This window comes from Thermobia domestica, chromosome 8 (assembly GCF_964235325.1).
Source record: "Thermobia domestica chromosome 8, izTheDome1.hap1.1, whole genome shotgun sequence".
Classification (NCBI taxonomy): Eukaryota; Metazoa; Arthropoda; class Insecta; order Zygentoma; family Lepismatidae; genus Thermobia; species Thermobia domestica.
Window position 1 is genome coordinate 283,040,183 of NC_137461.1, and position 17,725 is coordinate 283,057,907.

At 36.5% G+C, this 17,725-nt stretch overlaps 1 long non-coding RNA gene across 1 annotated transcript; it reads right to left on the bottom strand.

Annotated features, from left to right (window-relative positions):
* Window positions 1–8,067: 8,067 nt before the first annotated feature.
* Window positions 8,068–16,537, bottom strand: LOC145692026 (uncharacterized). Its single transcript, XR_014132609.1, has 3 exons — window positions 16,312–16,537; window positions 12,549–12,749; window positions 8,068–8,206 (listed from the first exon to the last, which is right to left on the bottom strand). It is a non-coding gene; the product is annotated as an uncharacterized LOC145692026 (long non-coding RNA).
* Window positions 16,538–17,725: the final 1,188 nt, after the last annotated feature.

A 17,725-nucleotide genomic window follows, 5' to 3' on the forward strand; every position in this document is an offset into this window, starting at 1 on the left:
TGTCAAGACAAACGGATGAAAAAGTTATCAAAAAAGTGAAAGCACAGATTATTGCTATCCATTCGCATTAAAATTGACAACATTGCATATTAGTATAAGCTATGGTTTGTTTCATAGTTACTACGGCTAAAACAGTAAAATAGATAAATTGATTGGATTAGTCAAATATGTTATAATATTTCAGAGAAACAGAAATTTTAAGTGATACAAGATTACGACGTTTAATAGTATATTAGTCATAGTATATGAACTAATAGTATATTAGTTCAATAGTATAATAGTATATTTGTGTGTTGTTGCTAAGTGTTAACGCAAATAATATGATAATGTCTTATCCTTTTAAAATCCTTTCCTTGACAATTTTAAACTTACTGCCTTTTATTGTTTTATATTCTATCTTGTTTTGCAGTATTCTTGTCGTTTAGTACTTCATTTTCCACGTTATAACAAAAATATTAAATTCGATGGTACGAATAATTGAGTTGAATTTGAATTTAACGTCCCTTTCAGCAGCAAGGCTATATAAGACTTGACCTACTCATTAACATTGAATCCAAATCACATGAGCTCCCGCCGGGAATTAAATCCGGGTCTCCCACCTGGTATGAAGAATGTATCTTGTTTCGTGTTTCTTTAGGCATATAATATTGTTCTCCCGCTGGTCTTGTAGCTAGCATGACCTTCTTTGGTCACATAGTCTCATGGTAGCATTAATAAAATATGAACTATTATTGTGGTTCTGATTCCACCTTCACCTATAAGTCTTCGTCTATTACAGCCTCGGTGCTGAAAAGAAACACTAACTTTCAGCGAACAAACAAACAAATATAACCCTACTTTAGTCTCGCCATTCCATTTCAAAATGAAATGAAATCTTACAGTTTAACGTCCCACGTTATGCCGTTAGGTTAAGGGAGGCGGTGATTAAGATAAGTGAATGACGATGGAAGAATTAGTGGAATGAGAATGTGGAAGGAAATGGGAGTACTCCGAGAAAACCCATGGAAACGATGTTGTCCACCACAAACTAACTTCTCCGGGGATTGAATCAATGTGCTATTTCATTTGAAATCAAATGAAATTTCTAGTTTTATATCCCTTGATTATACTTTATAGCTAATAACAGACGGGTGATTAATGAGAGTGAATGATTATGAAATAATTGGTGGAAAGGAAATGTGGAAAGAAACTGGAAGACCCAAGAAAGTCAACAGCATTAATCCATGTGTTTCATTTGCTACAAAGTTAACTAGTGTTTAAAGCAATTGCTCTAATCGCACTGCTCACATTTACTCACTGAACTCACATTTTACACATTTTACACACATTATCTTTGTTTGTTTGTTAGTGTCTTCGTTTGTTACAGTTACTCGTTTTGCAAATACCCAGTTGGTTTGGGTGCTCATTTGTACGCATCCAGTCATGGACGAGATATTGCATTCTGATGCCTCTGGGAACGTAGCTCTATTGCCGACGCAACTTTTGGAAACGTATCAGGAAAGTAGCTTCAATACTAAAGTAGATATGAATGCATTCTCGGTTTTCCTATGGCCCAGCTCGCATACGCCTTTTGTAGGGTAGACAAACAGGGGTGTGTGTGTGTGTGTGTGTGTGTGTGTGTGTGTGTACAAAGTGGACCATTTTAATCTTTCCACAAAAATTTCTCCAAAACGGTTAATCATAAATGAACCAAACAAAAGCTCAAATAGGAAATGCCATGAGGGACATCGAATGGTGTTATCGCGGTGGCTTCCAGGGCCGCCCTTCATGGAGGCCCAGGGCCCAACTTGAAGATTTTAGACGGAAACATTGGTCGAGTGATATGTCGTTCAACAGACCTTCAAACATTAAACAGAGTTGTGACAAAAGGGTTTTTATATAGGCCGTGATATTCAAATTAGCCACCAACACATTATGCCTGTTTCAGATAAAACGCCCAGTACAACTAATATGAAAGTGGTTGGAGATAAATGAACAGAACAAAACGTTAAACAGGAAAGTGGCATGGAGAACTTCGAATGATGTGGTGTCACCTAGGGTTGCCTTTTATTGGGGTCCAAGGCCAAACTTCAAAATTGTCAATGGAAACATATTTCAAGTGATATCTCGTTCGATAGATCTTTAAAAACTAAAAAGTTCTGTGGCTTAAGATTGTTCATATGGGTCACCGTATTCAAAATGGCTGCCAAGACATGGTGCCTGTATCAGATAAAACGTCCAGTACCACTAATATAAAAACGGTTGAAATAAATAACCGAATAAAAACTCAAATAGGAAATGCCATGGGACACATCAAATGGTGTTGTCATGGTGCATGCATGTCGTCCTTCGTGGGCGCCCAGGGCGCAACTTAAAAATTTTAAACGAAAACATGGAACGACTGATACCTTGTTCCATAGATCTTTAGAAACTAAAGAGCGCTGGGACAAGATATTGTTCATATGGGCCACAGTTTTCAAAATGACCACCAAGACAGGGTACCTGTATCAGATAAAACGCCAGTGCCCATAGAATGAAAATGCTTAAAGATAAATGAACAGAAAAAATTCGAATACGAAATTGCAGAGTGTATATATTGTTCCACGGCTCGAGAATGTTGCAACAGAGGAAAAGATGATTAGAGTAAAAGTACCATAATGGAAAGAGGAAATATAATTCCTAGAATATTATCGATGCAACCTCGCTGCGTAAGTGGGTGAAGCGGGAAAGAATGGTGAAATTTCAAATAAGAACATTAGGTTTTCCATATTGAAACTACGCAACAAACTTAACTGAAATGTGTTTCTATAAGAGATAGAAGTATCTGTAATAGGAAAGAGTAGGTAGCAGTCGTGTTAAATGGTATCTTCAATTTTTATTGCAGGCAGTGATTTGATGCAAAAATAAATCAATGGAAATTCGAAACAAAATTGTCGAACAGTGCAGTTTTTACAACAGTGTGTACAAACATTGGTTTTGTCCCATCGTCGTCTCCTTTTCCTTCTGTGTCTCCTTGCATGTCATGTCCAGGGCTTTTCCTTTGTGAATCTCCTTACCTCTCATGTTCGGGTCCGGGATGTTTTCTCTTTTTGAATGCCCTCGCCTCACGAAGATCGAACGAAAATTGACAAGACATGACTTTCTTTTATGACGTGCACTTGTCTAATGTACAGATCGGCGATTAGTGAGCAAAGATGTGGAAAGTCAATGGCTGTGGCAGTACAGAAGGTACCATTCCGATATTTCCTTAGTGAAAAAGAAAGACAAGGATGATCTTAGTTATAATGAGGGAAGCAGGATGCATATCCATTTTCAACCTAATAAATACCACCTGCAAGGGAAATTTAGGAAATAGAATATGAGGTTCACTGAGATGTTGTCCACAGTTTCATTCCAAATAATTTTCAGCAGTAATTTCAGTTGAGATTTTCAGTAACGAAACAATACACACTAATGCAAATGCTTCCCAAACATCTTATACGCATTGCATTAACCTCTCAGGGGTGAAGGAATCAGGCTAAATGTTTGCAAGGTTCCAAAAATGTATTATTAATAACCTTTGCTTTGCATTTCAGTTGATTCTCGAACCATGGAAGGATAAATATCATCTGTGATTTTCTATACGAGTTTTACCATGTTCATTTATCTCCAACTGTTTTCATATTAGTGACACTGGACGTTTTATCTGATACAGGTACACTAACTTGGCGGCTATTTAAGAAACGATGACCCATATGAACAATCTTTCGCCACAACACTGTTTAAGGTTTAACGATCCACCAAACGAGGTATCAATCTACCCATCTTTCTATTGAAAGTTTTAAACTTGGGCCCTGGGTGCCCATGAAGAACGGCTCCGGGAGGCACCGCGACTACATAATTCGACTGACAGCACGACATTTTCCTGTTTCACTTTTTGTTCTGTTGACATATCTCCAACAGTACTCTTACCAGTAGTACTAGACATTTTATCTGATACATGGCACCATGTCTTGGCGACAATTTTCAATACAGTGACCGATATGAAAAACATTTTGCCACAACTCTATCTAGTTTTCGAAGATCTACCGATCGAGGTATCACTCGACCCATGTTTATGTTTAAAATTATAAGTTGGGCAGTAAGCCCCCATGAAGGAAGACTGGGAAACACCATGATAACATCATATGATGTACTCCATGACATTTCCTATTTGAGTTTTTGTTTGGTCCATTTATGTGCAACCGTTTTCAAGATACGTCCGTGGAAAGAATAAAACGGAACAACCTATATATATATATAAGGATGCAGCGTTTTGCACTTTTGTTGGAAAATAAATTCAATGGCAGCTAGTGCAAAAAGGTGCCATTAGGGACATCGGCATTACTGTTTTTTTATTTTTTTGGACGACCCCTTACCCTGTCCCAACGGACTTAGAGATTTTTAAGTGTTTTGTTAGGCAACACGCACAACACCAATGACAGAAAAGCTACTTGTGGTCGTTTTTAGTGTTTCCTGATGATTATAATACAATTATTTTATTAAAAGAAACTAGTAAAATAGCAATGGCAGTAAATAATTTTAAAATATTTATGAGTCAAAGTACAGCCATATTAGCTCAGTTGTTAGAATTAATGTTCAGATTTTGTTTGGAATGCCTCGTTAACGATGATTATAGGCATAGCTCTTGATATAACACGATTTGTTTTTGGCAACTCTTCGCTTGTAACTACACAGACAGCAAATGCCATTTAGCGGCAAGCTACACAAGTTTGTGGTTGCTTACTTTGGCCACGCTCTTCGAGCGTCGTCGCAAAGTCTGGCTCCAGCCAGAAGATTCGGGCACCTTTCGCTCGCCTTGTTGGCTCCAGAACCTACGCCGACGTTTCTAGAATATTCTCTCTCGAAGTTCGGCGGTTGTATAAACATCGTGTACTTCGGCCAACCAATCCAGCAGGCCAGTTTATTGTAGCTTAAGCTTTAACGGTTTTAGTACGCGACTGTTTCTGTTAAGACAGTGAGTTTGTGCATTGTACCTTAAATTACAGTCTTCTTACTGATACTATTCAGAGACATTTTTTATACCTTGGTTTCCAAGTTTGGAAGCAACGGAAATCAAGATGAAGAAAAAGCCTCATAGCAGACCAACGGGGGAAAGTGTGAAATGAGTTATGCTGACGTTATGCGATATTATCATTGGTTTCGAAGTAGTTTAAGTGGTGACGAAAGTGTAATTTAATTACCAGTGACTGACATTGTAAACTAGTTGGACAAAGAGTTGTACATATTTGGCGTAAAGCAAGCATTCCTGTGGTTTCAGAAAAGAGAGTTTCTGACATACTGAAAACATTTTATAATAAGTGTCGCACCAAGGATAAACATTTTAGTCGAAGAGGACAAGAAGCAGCGCTTCGTACAGGTTTGTTGCTCACGCAGAAAAGTCTCTTTTTGATATTGCGTCTTGGAAGTGTAAAACCGCCGAATATTGCAACTTTGAGAGAACACACAAGATTCCAAAACGAGAATTCAAGTTTCTTTTGGACCACAGAACATCACGGAAAATGATAATTTGTAACATTGACGTCCAAACAAGCAAATGTCTGCCAAAGATGTTTTCCCGTAAAGTGAGCAGATTTAAGGGACAGACAACAAGAAAGATGCCGGAAGTTTTGAAGCAAGTCCAACAACTAGTAGCATTAGGCACAGGCACAGGTGAAAGATACTGGCGTCGTCAGGGGAATCCTGCGAACCTGTTGAATCGAGAAGCATGTTGGGATCTGACTTTGAGGCGCGACCAAGAAAGAAACATAGCAAAAAGCGCATCTGCATTAAAAATACAGCGGAAGTACTGTTTATAACTGGAGCTTCAGACAGACATGAAGCTTTGATCGCTTCTGCCGTACTTCAGGTAGCGAGACTCATAACCCTATTGGACAAAAGTCTTGTTGTTGACAGATCTAAGGTACGATAAGGAAAAGATAAACTGGGTGAGAAGATCCCGAAAGACAAGGCTTACTTAGTTCGGGCGATTACAAGTATCTACTTTGACGGAAAAGTTATGCAACACTTGTACAAGAAGTTAACGGCAACAAGACGAGAGGTTACAAAAAAGCATATCACAGTTGTATCGGAGCCCAATTCAGAATACTTTGGTCATGCCACACCTAAGTCAGACACTGGCAAACATATTGCCGACTCTATATTGGAGCTTTTAGAGAAGAATCATTACGACGCGTCAAGTCTTGAGCCAGTCGGCAGCGATGATGAAGCCACGGACACAGGATGGGATAACGGCGTGATAATTCAGGTACAAAGTTCCCTAGGAAAGGAACTACAGCATCTCATTTGCCTTCTTCATACCAACGAGTTGCCATTTCAACACCTGGTTACCGAATTGGATGGTGAGACAACCGGACCCAAAGCATTTCCGGCCCCATCGGAAATAAACTAAGGATTGTGAACGTTCACCGATCGTCTCCTTTACACCCATTCCCGTTGAATGGATGTCTGAAATAAAAAAAAGCAGATGGTTTAAGCAGCGACCAGAATTATTTCTTTGAAATTTGTAATGCTGTTGCTTCACGAATGTGTACTACCGACATAGCAAACAGAAAACCAGGACCATTATCACATTCACGATGGCTTACATTGACCTGTAGGATACTTCGCCACTAGATCAGTACTGACATACCTAGTGCAAGTTTCTGTCGACTTTGCCAGTACATTGTTAAAGTATACACTTCCGTCTGGTTTTCAATACGGTGAAATCCTTAGTACGAAATGGCCGCCATGCATCTGTTTAACACAGTTGAGCTATCACGTTTTCTGCCAGAAAATCTAGTTCATTCTCTTCTACAAACAAACAGATACTCTGCTCATCATGAAAATCTGCTGATACCGATGATAACAGATGAAAATCCGCATATCAGAACGTTAAGCTGGAGAAGGATAAAAAAGTGCCCCAGCCAGAATACTCCAATATCAAGCCTCCCATGTGACTTCGTTGTTCCAATGTCTAACAGAGCCGCCAAACACACGAAACATAACGGATCAACACCTTGAAAAAAACATCCGAACTTCAGCTACTCTAACAACAACAGTCCCTTGCCATAGTCAAGCTGTGGAACTCACAGTGAAGTTGGTGTCCCAGGCATCGTCGAAAAAGTGCGACCAGAACGCAAGAGATATCTATGTTAGAGACAAACTGAAGCCTAGAACAAGAATACCCCGCTTCGATACCAAGCAGAACTACGTGAACTAAAGTCAAATGTCAACGTATGACTACTGGGTGGGTGGATGGGCGGAACTTGATGTGCAACCACCTCCCTGTGCGTACAGAGCAAAATAAGCGAAGAGTTACATAAAGAAAATTGTGTTATATCAAGGACTATGCCTATAATAATCGATAACGTGGCATTCCAAACAAGATCTGGACATTTTTTCTAACAACTGAGCTAATATGGCTGTACTTTGACTCATAAACATTTTAAAATTACTTACTGGCATTGCTACAAGTTTCTTTTAATAAAATAATTGTATTATAGCCATCAGGTAACTCTAAAAACGACCACAAGTAGATTTTCTGTTATTGGTGTTGTGCGTATTGCCTAACCAAACACTTAAAGAACTTTAGGTCTGTTGGGGCAGGGTAAGGGGTTGCCCCCAAAAAAATTTAAAAAATCAGTAAATTCGGTGCCACTAATGGCACCTTTTTCCGCACCTAGCCGTCATCGAATTTAATTTGCAACAAAAGCGCAAAACGCCCCACCCTAATGTGTATATATATATATATATATATATATATATATATATATATATATATATATATGGGGGGGTGTTATTTCGAAACAACACCGACAACCTTTGGGATGTGATTCCTGACACCAAGATAAGACGAAAAGTATAGACCAACCTGGGTACACAAATGCTCCCAAATGTTGTCGGTGTTGTTTTGAAACACCCTGTATATACACTAAAACTGCTTACAGTGTGAGGAAGAACTTACATATTCCTCAGTGCAAAATATTATTATAGCAAATGTATTGATTACATTCTAACGATGCTAGTGAGTTTATTGCATATATATATTGTACATACCATTGTATGTATTTCACTTAGCGAAATATTCGGTACATTGACATTCTTGTACTTCTGAAGGTCATAAATAGTCTTTCCATTCATATTTGCAACGTCACTAAAATATTCTATATAAAATGTCCTAATTTTCTTGTCCACCTTTCCGAACTTCCTGAAAACAAAAATGTCAGTGTAAAAATTAAACTTATCTGGAGTAAGATGTTATATCACCTAACACGCAGATGTTTGAATGTTTGAAAAATTAATGCTATGAAATTGATTTATTTTGTAATTACGCTATACATTTGCATCTATGTGATATGTAAAATGTAATAAATAAATCTAAAACACACTTGATAGTTATCATTACTAACCATACAACACGCTTATTGTTTCCTATAAAATGCATCAATTTTAAAATACAATATCTACAAAATACAGACTACAACTCGTTATATTATTCAGATCTGTTTACAAAGAGAGATTATAACTCTTACAATATTCTACTTAACAATACTTGCAATTATTAAAGCACAATGAAAGCCTTTTAATACGTAAAGTCTAGTCAGCCGTGTTGAACTATCTGCAGATTTTCCTGCTACTTACTCTTTTCCACTTCTCTTACACGACTTGTGCTTACAACCAAAAAGATGTCAGTCATTTTTGTTGTCACCTCTTACTGCTTGCAAAACACTGTGATTTGAAGAAGGGATTAAATATGCATTAATCCGAAGAGTCCAACTAAGAACTTTACACTGGGTGTGATATCGGTTTGCTACCGTTACGTTTCTGCAATTTATTTGCGTTTTACGAGTGGAGTGGTTGGATGAGCTCTTTAGCGTCATGCTGCAGACACCCACTCCAACCGCTCAGAACAAAGCTAAGTATTGATGGCACAACCATTAGGAAAGAAATCAAACTGAATTATTCTTTTATACCTTCATCTATCACAGAAAACAACTTTATGCAGGAAATTAAGCTATTTGGTGACGTTGGAAGTTGTAGCCACTGGTTTTGCACATTATAATATAGGAAAAACGCACTTTTTGTTGCGTGTACAGGTTTTATGGAATTTGTTAGTACCTATCCACTCTAATCTGAGGGTTAACTTGCGATCAAGTTATGTGGGACAGTGCGGTCACTTCTCAAGGTTTTCTAGAGTTCGTGAATGTAGCGGACTACAGTGGACTACCACATCCTCAACGGATTTCATAATCTTCTGCTGATGTATGCATTTGACTCAGTGGTGTGTCGTATAACCTCTGAGGTGGCCGTATTTTTGCTGATCTTAGCCATTGTTCAGTCTACACGAACTTTGTATAAAAAACAAAGATTTGTTGTGTTGCACTTTGCAGCATCTTCCCACGTCACATGGCAAGTAAATTCAGGGGAGTTTGAACTCATACAGTGACAGTTAGCGTATCTGACTTTGTTGTGTCTTAAATGTTACTGCCAATTAAAGTTGACTCATGATACTACAAAGTGGTAGACCCCGTGTCAAATGATCAATATCACTACACTACCTCTTACGTCAGTATTAACTTATACGTATGTATGGTAGACCGCGCCGTATACATGCGATTCCTGTTTAGATACTGTGAATATGACAAGACTTACGACTCCTTGTGTACGATACCCTAAAACTCATTTGTGTTCTGGAGCAATAATACGTTAAACAATTTTAATACATGAATGATGTGAAACGTACTTCCAATATGACGAAATATATACATAATTATTCTAGAAATTATAATATTACTCTGCTATCTCAGTGTTCAGGAACATTTAATGAATCAGTTACTTTATTTCTCGTATACTAACATTACAATAGTGTGTAAAATATTTGCTATATTCCATGTTTTCCTTCAATAAAGTACATCCCATTTCTACGAATGTTACATATAACGGGGGTGAGCTCCTTCGTGGCTAAGCGGTGAGAGTACCAACCTTTGGCGTGGGAGACCCAGGTTCGATTCCCGGCGGAAGCTCATGTTTCGGATTCCACGTGAATCAGTAGTTCCACGTCTTATATAGCCTTGCTGCTGAACGGGGCGTTAAACTCATACCAAATCAAATCATATAACGGGGCCGCTTGGATGTCAATGCACTGTAAAAAACCGTTGTGTTTTTCAACGGCATGCCTATGTGTTAACACGATTGTGTAAAAATATAACACAAACAGGCGGTTAGAACAACTCACTATCCATTTGGAGTTGTGTATCAAATGCCAGTAGTTGAAATGACACACAGCCTGTGTGTTAAATTAACACAGGTGTAGAATCTTCGGTGTTGTTTTCTGTATGATTGCCAAATATGTTGGGCATCTAATTATAAGAGCTTATGAATTAAAGCAACAGACAAGCACAGTAGAGGGAAATACTTAAAGAAATCCAAGTATACGCAAACTTTCAACATACAAACAGCGCGATATGCTTTTAATTGTTTCACATAATGTTTCTAAAGAAATATGTCAACACCAAGGAACAACATAGTATTACTGTCACTTCTACACTGCACTACAGCTCACCAGTCAACACCGGTGAAAGTGCTTCAAAAATGGCGGAAAACCAGTAGAATCACGATTAAGAGGCAAATATATAGGATATAGGTAAGAGTTTCCTATCATTCTTGAAGAAGATGTTGGTCAAGGTTGTGTTTCGCACCATCAAGAAATACTTCACAATAAATGTTGAGGAGGATGACAAACATGTTTATGAAGATTTTCTATATGAAGTGTTCTGTAGTTTACTATTCTTATTTTAAAATTACAATCTTCGGTAAGCTCAATCATGCACAGCACATGGTCTTCCAACACAGAAAAGTGGTTACATCACCACCACACACGGAGTTATTTCAACACCGAAATACATATCGTAGTAACACAGAAGTGGAGTCGAATTAACAGCAAAAACGGTGTTAATCTGGTGTTCTTACCTTGAATTGTAACACAGGGAGTGTTGAAGTAACACCAAAACGGTGTTACTTATACGGCTTTGACCTTGAATTATGAAATACGTTGAAGTAACACAGCGACTGTGTTATATTGATACTTGACATGGTGTAATATTAACACACTACATACTGTGTTACCTTCTTTGTGTTGGTGCAACACCGCCACAAGTAATACTCAACACTTTTCTCCACACTACCGACTCTGACATGGTATCGAATCAGCACCGAAAATAGTAACACAGATCCGAATTTAATACCACTAACACCGGTTGTGTGTTAAAGAAGTAACACACCCCCTGTGTTAAACGCCAACACTGCGTGTTCTGTGTTGAACTAACACCGCATAGTGGTAGACACGCTAGAACCACTGTCTTGTGTTAAAATTGAATTTAATTAACACATCATTTTTTTTACTGTGTAGTGTAACACTAAATTTACTTCTTTTCCTGAAGAGAGACTTGAAGTTCAATACCATGCAAAATTCACATTTATTTTTGGTTGCAACCGAGACATATTTAGGAACTTTATTTTCTAATGGTCAAAGCGGATAATATTTTCTTGATGGAATTTACTTCAGATGTTGAATTTGAACATCAACTTAGAACTGAATTACTTCAGATGTATAATATTTGAACATTGCACTTACATGTTTTTATTGAAAATCGTGATCAATTTGCTGATTGTCACTCTAGATTTGTGAGAATTATCTTGAAAAATTTCTCATTGTTTAGTTTTGGAACCCAATGTTCAACTTGGAAATGTTGAAACCCAATGTTCAACTTCGAAATGTATCTTATAGAGAGTGCTTAATCACTTGAAATTGATTAGACAAACTTCGAATATATTTTATTGCTTTCATGCAAGAAACTCAAGCTTAACACTCAAGGTAGACCACGCATGAAATTCTAAAATTTAAAACGTTAACTACTGTTAAAAATAACACTGATAATAGAGCTATCATAATTGTATAAGAACTAAATTGCAAGCCCTCGTTCAAAAATTAATTGAAAACCCACATGAATATAAACCAACTTTGAAACTTGAAACTGAACGGAAGTTGTTAGTTTTTGTGCTTACACTATAAACGTACATTTTCCTCGCGACAACATCAGACAGTATCATACTATATTCGGTGTTTGGACGTTGAAATAGACAAGCGTCTAATTTATAATCCTGCACACGAATGGTCCGTTATATTCTTGTATATATAATTTGTTGTGCGCTTAAAATTTGTGTATGTTTACTTTAGAAACAAATTTGCTTTATTAACCTTAATCCATTGAAATACAATTTAAGGATAATAAAAATATTTTAAAATCAGTTATTATGTTTGAGAGTAATATGGTGGCGATATCCATATAAAAACTTTGAATAAAGATAAATTGTGTTAAAAATGTAGCCCCACAAAAAAATCAGCATTAGATTTGATGAAATAAAGGGAATATCCACTGTTCCGTTTCTTTGTATTTTGGGGAAGGAATATTCATTCAACTGGTTCAATGTGTTTTCATTTATTTACGTCGAGGATCAGATCATAGGATGATCATATTGAACACACTTACTCTTTTATTGCTCTTCTTGTTGTTCGATCGTCGACGTCGTCCTCTGGACACATAACCACAGCCGGAATAGGGATCTCCCAATCCTTGTAATTTCTTTGTATAGTCACCACTGTTGGATTTTCTTGATATTTTTTCCAACTCAGCAGAATCATCCATATGGTCAAGCCCAAACAAACTCCTATTATTAATGCCCAAAATAACCTGAAACAGAAGCCTTTATTATTTTTAAGGTACATTGATTCGAAGTTCAATGTATACTCTAACAAATGTATGCATTGATCGAAACATGTTTTATGGACTTCTTCCTGTCTTCTACTCATATTTGTGGTTAATATTTTATTGTAACCTGGCGTTACATTATTCTATTTTGCTGTTTAGTTATATGTTGTTCTAATTATTGTTTCCTTTACACGATTGATAGTAAGGCAATCTCCAACAACCAGAGAGCGAACAATCTGCAATGCGTACAATGCATATGTATCGCATAAACAAAAAAACAAAAGGTAAACATTCAATATTGTGCCCAACTTGATTGAATTCACTCACTGCATGCTCCTTTGCTTAAAATCGTAAACTTAGATTTACATTTTGTGCATCGATTTCCGGCATTAGTCAAGCGAAAATGTGCAAATGTATTCACATTTAACCCTTAATTAGGACATGAGGTTCCACGAACACCGAACACCTTTCTTTCTTTTCCTTATAGGAGACGATTGATCTTGAATACGTGCTATTATCGGTATCTTTCTCGCTCACAACAATGTGACCACGGCTACTACTTTTGTACTAGATCTAGTACCTTTTATAATATTTTAGCGTTTTAGTACGTTTACCAAAAAATCTAGTATTTTTCTCCTCGTCTTCTTTTCTCATAAATATATTTGGGAGAGAAAAATGAATCTCATAAAAATGTATTGATTTTGTGCTGTAACTTTTAGTTCATTCTATTGTAGAAAAAAGGAAGTACAAAAGTGTCAAATAACGAAGGCTTAAAACTACAAATGACCACAGTAAACAATATTACATATTTGGTGATCCATTTAAACAGTAGGCTACTAAGGAATTAAAACTCGATTTTCAAAATAAGCCCATTTTATGATATTTCTTATTTTGTCCCGACATCCTCTATATTTGTCATACTTGTGTTTCTTTAGTTGTTTTACAGTAAGTTCTAATACACTTAAGCAGGGATTCCGCCAGTACTTTTAGTTTGAGATTGTAAAGTCGAAATTGGGAAGGTGTAACTGGTTTGCACGATTTGTATCAAATTTGACCGTAAAAAAATAAAGTTCGGGTTCTTTCAAGAATATGGGAGATCACTCCCCCATCCACAGGGTAGGGAGCTACCGGAAACCTTCCAGTAAGGTACTGATATCGTAAAGTGTCATAAATAGAATCAAACGATAGCAGATAAAGGTTTAGTACTTTTTCCCCAGATCTAGTACTTTTTTCTGCATAGGTTAGTACGAAATGTTTATGCCGGGTGGTCACAGTGGCTTGTAGTAGGCTACAATTAGCTGTAGAGTTCGGATGTCTAAGCGTCACTGTTACATTTCCTTGCAGTTAAGGGAGTTCGAGGGATCACATGTCACTAATTGCGTTACTATTTTGTTCTAGGGCAGTGTTCACATTTTACACATTTTGAAAACTTTTTATTCACTTTTTGCTCGTACGATGTAGTATACAAACTGGCAAAACTAAATTTTGACCAGAACATTCCCAGAAACCAATGCTAAAACAAACCCAGCGGGTCTTCTAACCTCCTTCGCTCGTTCAGATATGTTTTGTAAAGTAAGTAACACTCGAGATCTTATATTTCAAGATTAGGGAATAAACTAAAAGATACACAAAATCACTTGTTCTGGTGCAGTGCAGTGATGCAGTGAGAAGTAAGATAGAACACACCTTTGCGAATTTGGCGAAACTAACATATACTTTAAAAAGTTCACAAATCTGTACATGTCTTGCCTTTTATTGACAATAATTTTGAGGAGTTCGTTTACTATATTTTACATATGAGTGTCAGTGTAGCCATATACGAGGTGATTCTTTTAAAACTCACGGATTTCATTTGGATCTAGAATTTCTAACTGAAGTCCGATTTTCATGAGATTTGTGCAAATGATCAAGGAAGGATGGGTGAGTTTTGGGACTATGTGTACTGGTTTAAATTCATCCGGGTTAATATCGATCACACCTCAAGAAAAACAGCAACTTTTCGCCAGTGTACCTTACAATTGGAACGAGGTATGGTGTGGTGTGGAGATTTGAGTTTTTGTCGTTAGATGGCAACCTCACCAAGATCAAGAAGGAGCAGGAAACTGGGCCGCTGTATTGGGAATTGTGCTGTACTGTTCTGTGCTATTGTGTGAGTATGATCAGGGCACAATGAGAATAGTGTATTCTTTGAATCAACACGAGTTTATCGTTAAAAGTTTTGGAGAACGGAATTTGTTGTTGGTATGCAAAGGGCATTCAGAAACAAATTTGCTTCACGTTTGCCCCAGACAGGAACATAATGTGGTCGCCAGTAAATAAATTGGAAGAAAAGATCGCTTCTGAGTGAGAAAGGGAATCATCGGACCCCGCAAGCGGCTGTTGTGGAAGATGTCAGTTATCGACTACTTAGGTCATTCAAGAAATCTCCCCGTGTTTGTGGCAAAGAAAACGGCTATAGCTATCCACATGTGATTTATGTGTGTTACTACTAACACTTAATTTATATTCTGCAATTTCGCTTTAAAAATCCAAAACCTCATTCCAGTTGTAAGGTACACAGGCCAAAATTTGATGTTTTTCTTGAGTGGTCGATATTACCCCGGGTGAATTTAAACTAGTACAAATGGTTGCATAAATCTCCCATCCTTCCTTGATGATTTGCCAGAAACCGCATGAAAATCAGACTTCGGATAGAAATTCTAGACCCAAATGAAGTCCGTGAGTTTTAAAAGAATCGCCCTTTATAAATCTATCTTTATTTACATTAGAAAACGTACCAGGCTAGTTTGAGTAGATTATATCCATACATATTCCTATATTTCTTCATTTTGTCTATGGTGGGTTATGTCCTGTAGCTATAATGTATAATTAAAACAAGTTTGTCTTTCAAAAGTAAGTTTGCTATTGTTTATATTTAATAATTAATAAGGGGTCCCACGGACCTCACGTCACTGACTATTCACAAAAAATTCATTACACCAGTTAAGGGTTAACTTAATTGCAAAATAATAATATTAAAATAATAATAATATAGAGCCCAATGTATAATTTGAGACGATTAATCAAACTACTCCACATTTCCCCTTGTATGTCTTAGACAAAATATGGTCTTAATTGTATGATCTGAACCAAAATATCGTTGACAACACTGTCAGTCACAGTGTGACCCATTTTCTGTCAAATTTTTGTTTTCTGTTCCTAAGTTCTCTTGACTTTACATCCTCATGGAAATACAATGTTTTCTTCATATTTTTGTTTTTTCGTGTTGTATTTAGAGACTCGAGCAGTACTAATTGCGTATAAACACGGTGGGCTGTGGATTAAGCGTTACGGATAAAAGCGTCATTAAATGTGAAAAGTAATACCCGGATAATGTATTAATCATTGGCATCTCTCCGAAAAACTTCTGGAATGTTATAGTACTAAGATAAATTATGTAACCTTTAACTATTTTCTAACACGTTAGTGAAATCACGTGGAGCATGTTGAAAACTCTAGCCACAACCATCTCTATGCTGTCATCAGATTCGTGACCTATTAATACCTGTTCTTAATTATGTTTCATGCAGCGCATACAACGATAAAATATAATTCGCTGTAGCCTTGGTTCCTTATTTTCTTATAATAAATACGAGCCACATTAAAATAACACTCTTTTCATTACATGGTGTGTTTCCATTTTATTTATATTTTTGTATCTCCGGTTGTTGCCAACGGCGTGCCAAAACCTTATTATTTAAACATTGAAATATCTATATTTTACATCTATATATTATTTTGACAACTATATAAATTTTAATCATTCCTTCTTCTTCTTCCGATAGTAGAAATCAGCCAGCCTAGTACAAAATTTGAAATAACTTATGGCTCAAAATTATAAATAAATACATATTTACAATATTAATATACAACGTACCGTTGTACGCATATATTTAAAACCAAAATAGAATACCTGAGATATGGATTCTCTCCCTTCCTTGCAATATGCACCAAACCATGCAGAGAAGTTTCTTTAAAATAGTTCCTTATATACTTCTGCATTTTGCGCTGTTACGCAATATCTAATAATAAACAGCCTGTAAATATTCAGAATAATTACATATATTATTTAGAAGCTAATATTTGAATAAAATTACTGCTTACAAAAACTTATTTATCGAAGTATTACTCTCAAATTAAGAGATTCAGTACACCCATTAAAACAGGGTATTATTCCTTGAATACTGAAGATTGATCAGATATCAGTAAGCAAAAAAATATATTTCGCAACGAGCTGGTGATGGCCGGTTCTGGAAATAAAATGTAAAGAATTATATTACCAATTGGTTAACCTGTTAATAAGTTGTTACAGTTCTTTATATAATACAGTTGTCCTTTATATAATAAAAGATTTCACCCAGATGTTCAAGCTAAGACACACAGTTTCAAAAGTTTCGGGCGTTATTTCAAAATTATTTTAAGTTTGCAGAAATATACCTCAAAATATATATACCCTCAAAATGTCTTTGGTAATAACTTGCGTTTCTATACTTCATACGTTTGTGTACTCCACATATGTGTACTTCATTAATAAGATGGAAATTTGGCTATTTTTTTACGTTGAGAAGGCATTGTTCAAACAAAACTCCAAAGCTATTGTTAGCCATATTAACTAAAGGTATGGATAATATGTGATATAAACTTTTCTTGTAGACTTTTGTGAGATCTGTCAGAGCACAAATGGCCATTTGTTTGAATATGTAATATTAATAACACAAGTGCATACATACATAACTTAAAACAAAATGGAAATGCACATTTGTACGGCACGCCTGACTTTCCTTACTAACTATAGTTTGTTCGACCTCAATGGCTTCTGTCCTTTCAATGGAATTTCGTCTTTAGATAACATCTAAATATCCCTCGTGGTGCATATTAAAAACTTATAGCAAACAGTTTTATCAGAAGATACATTTAGT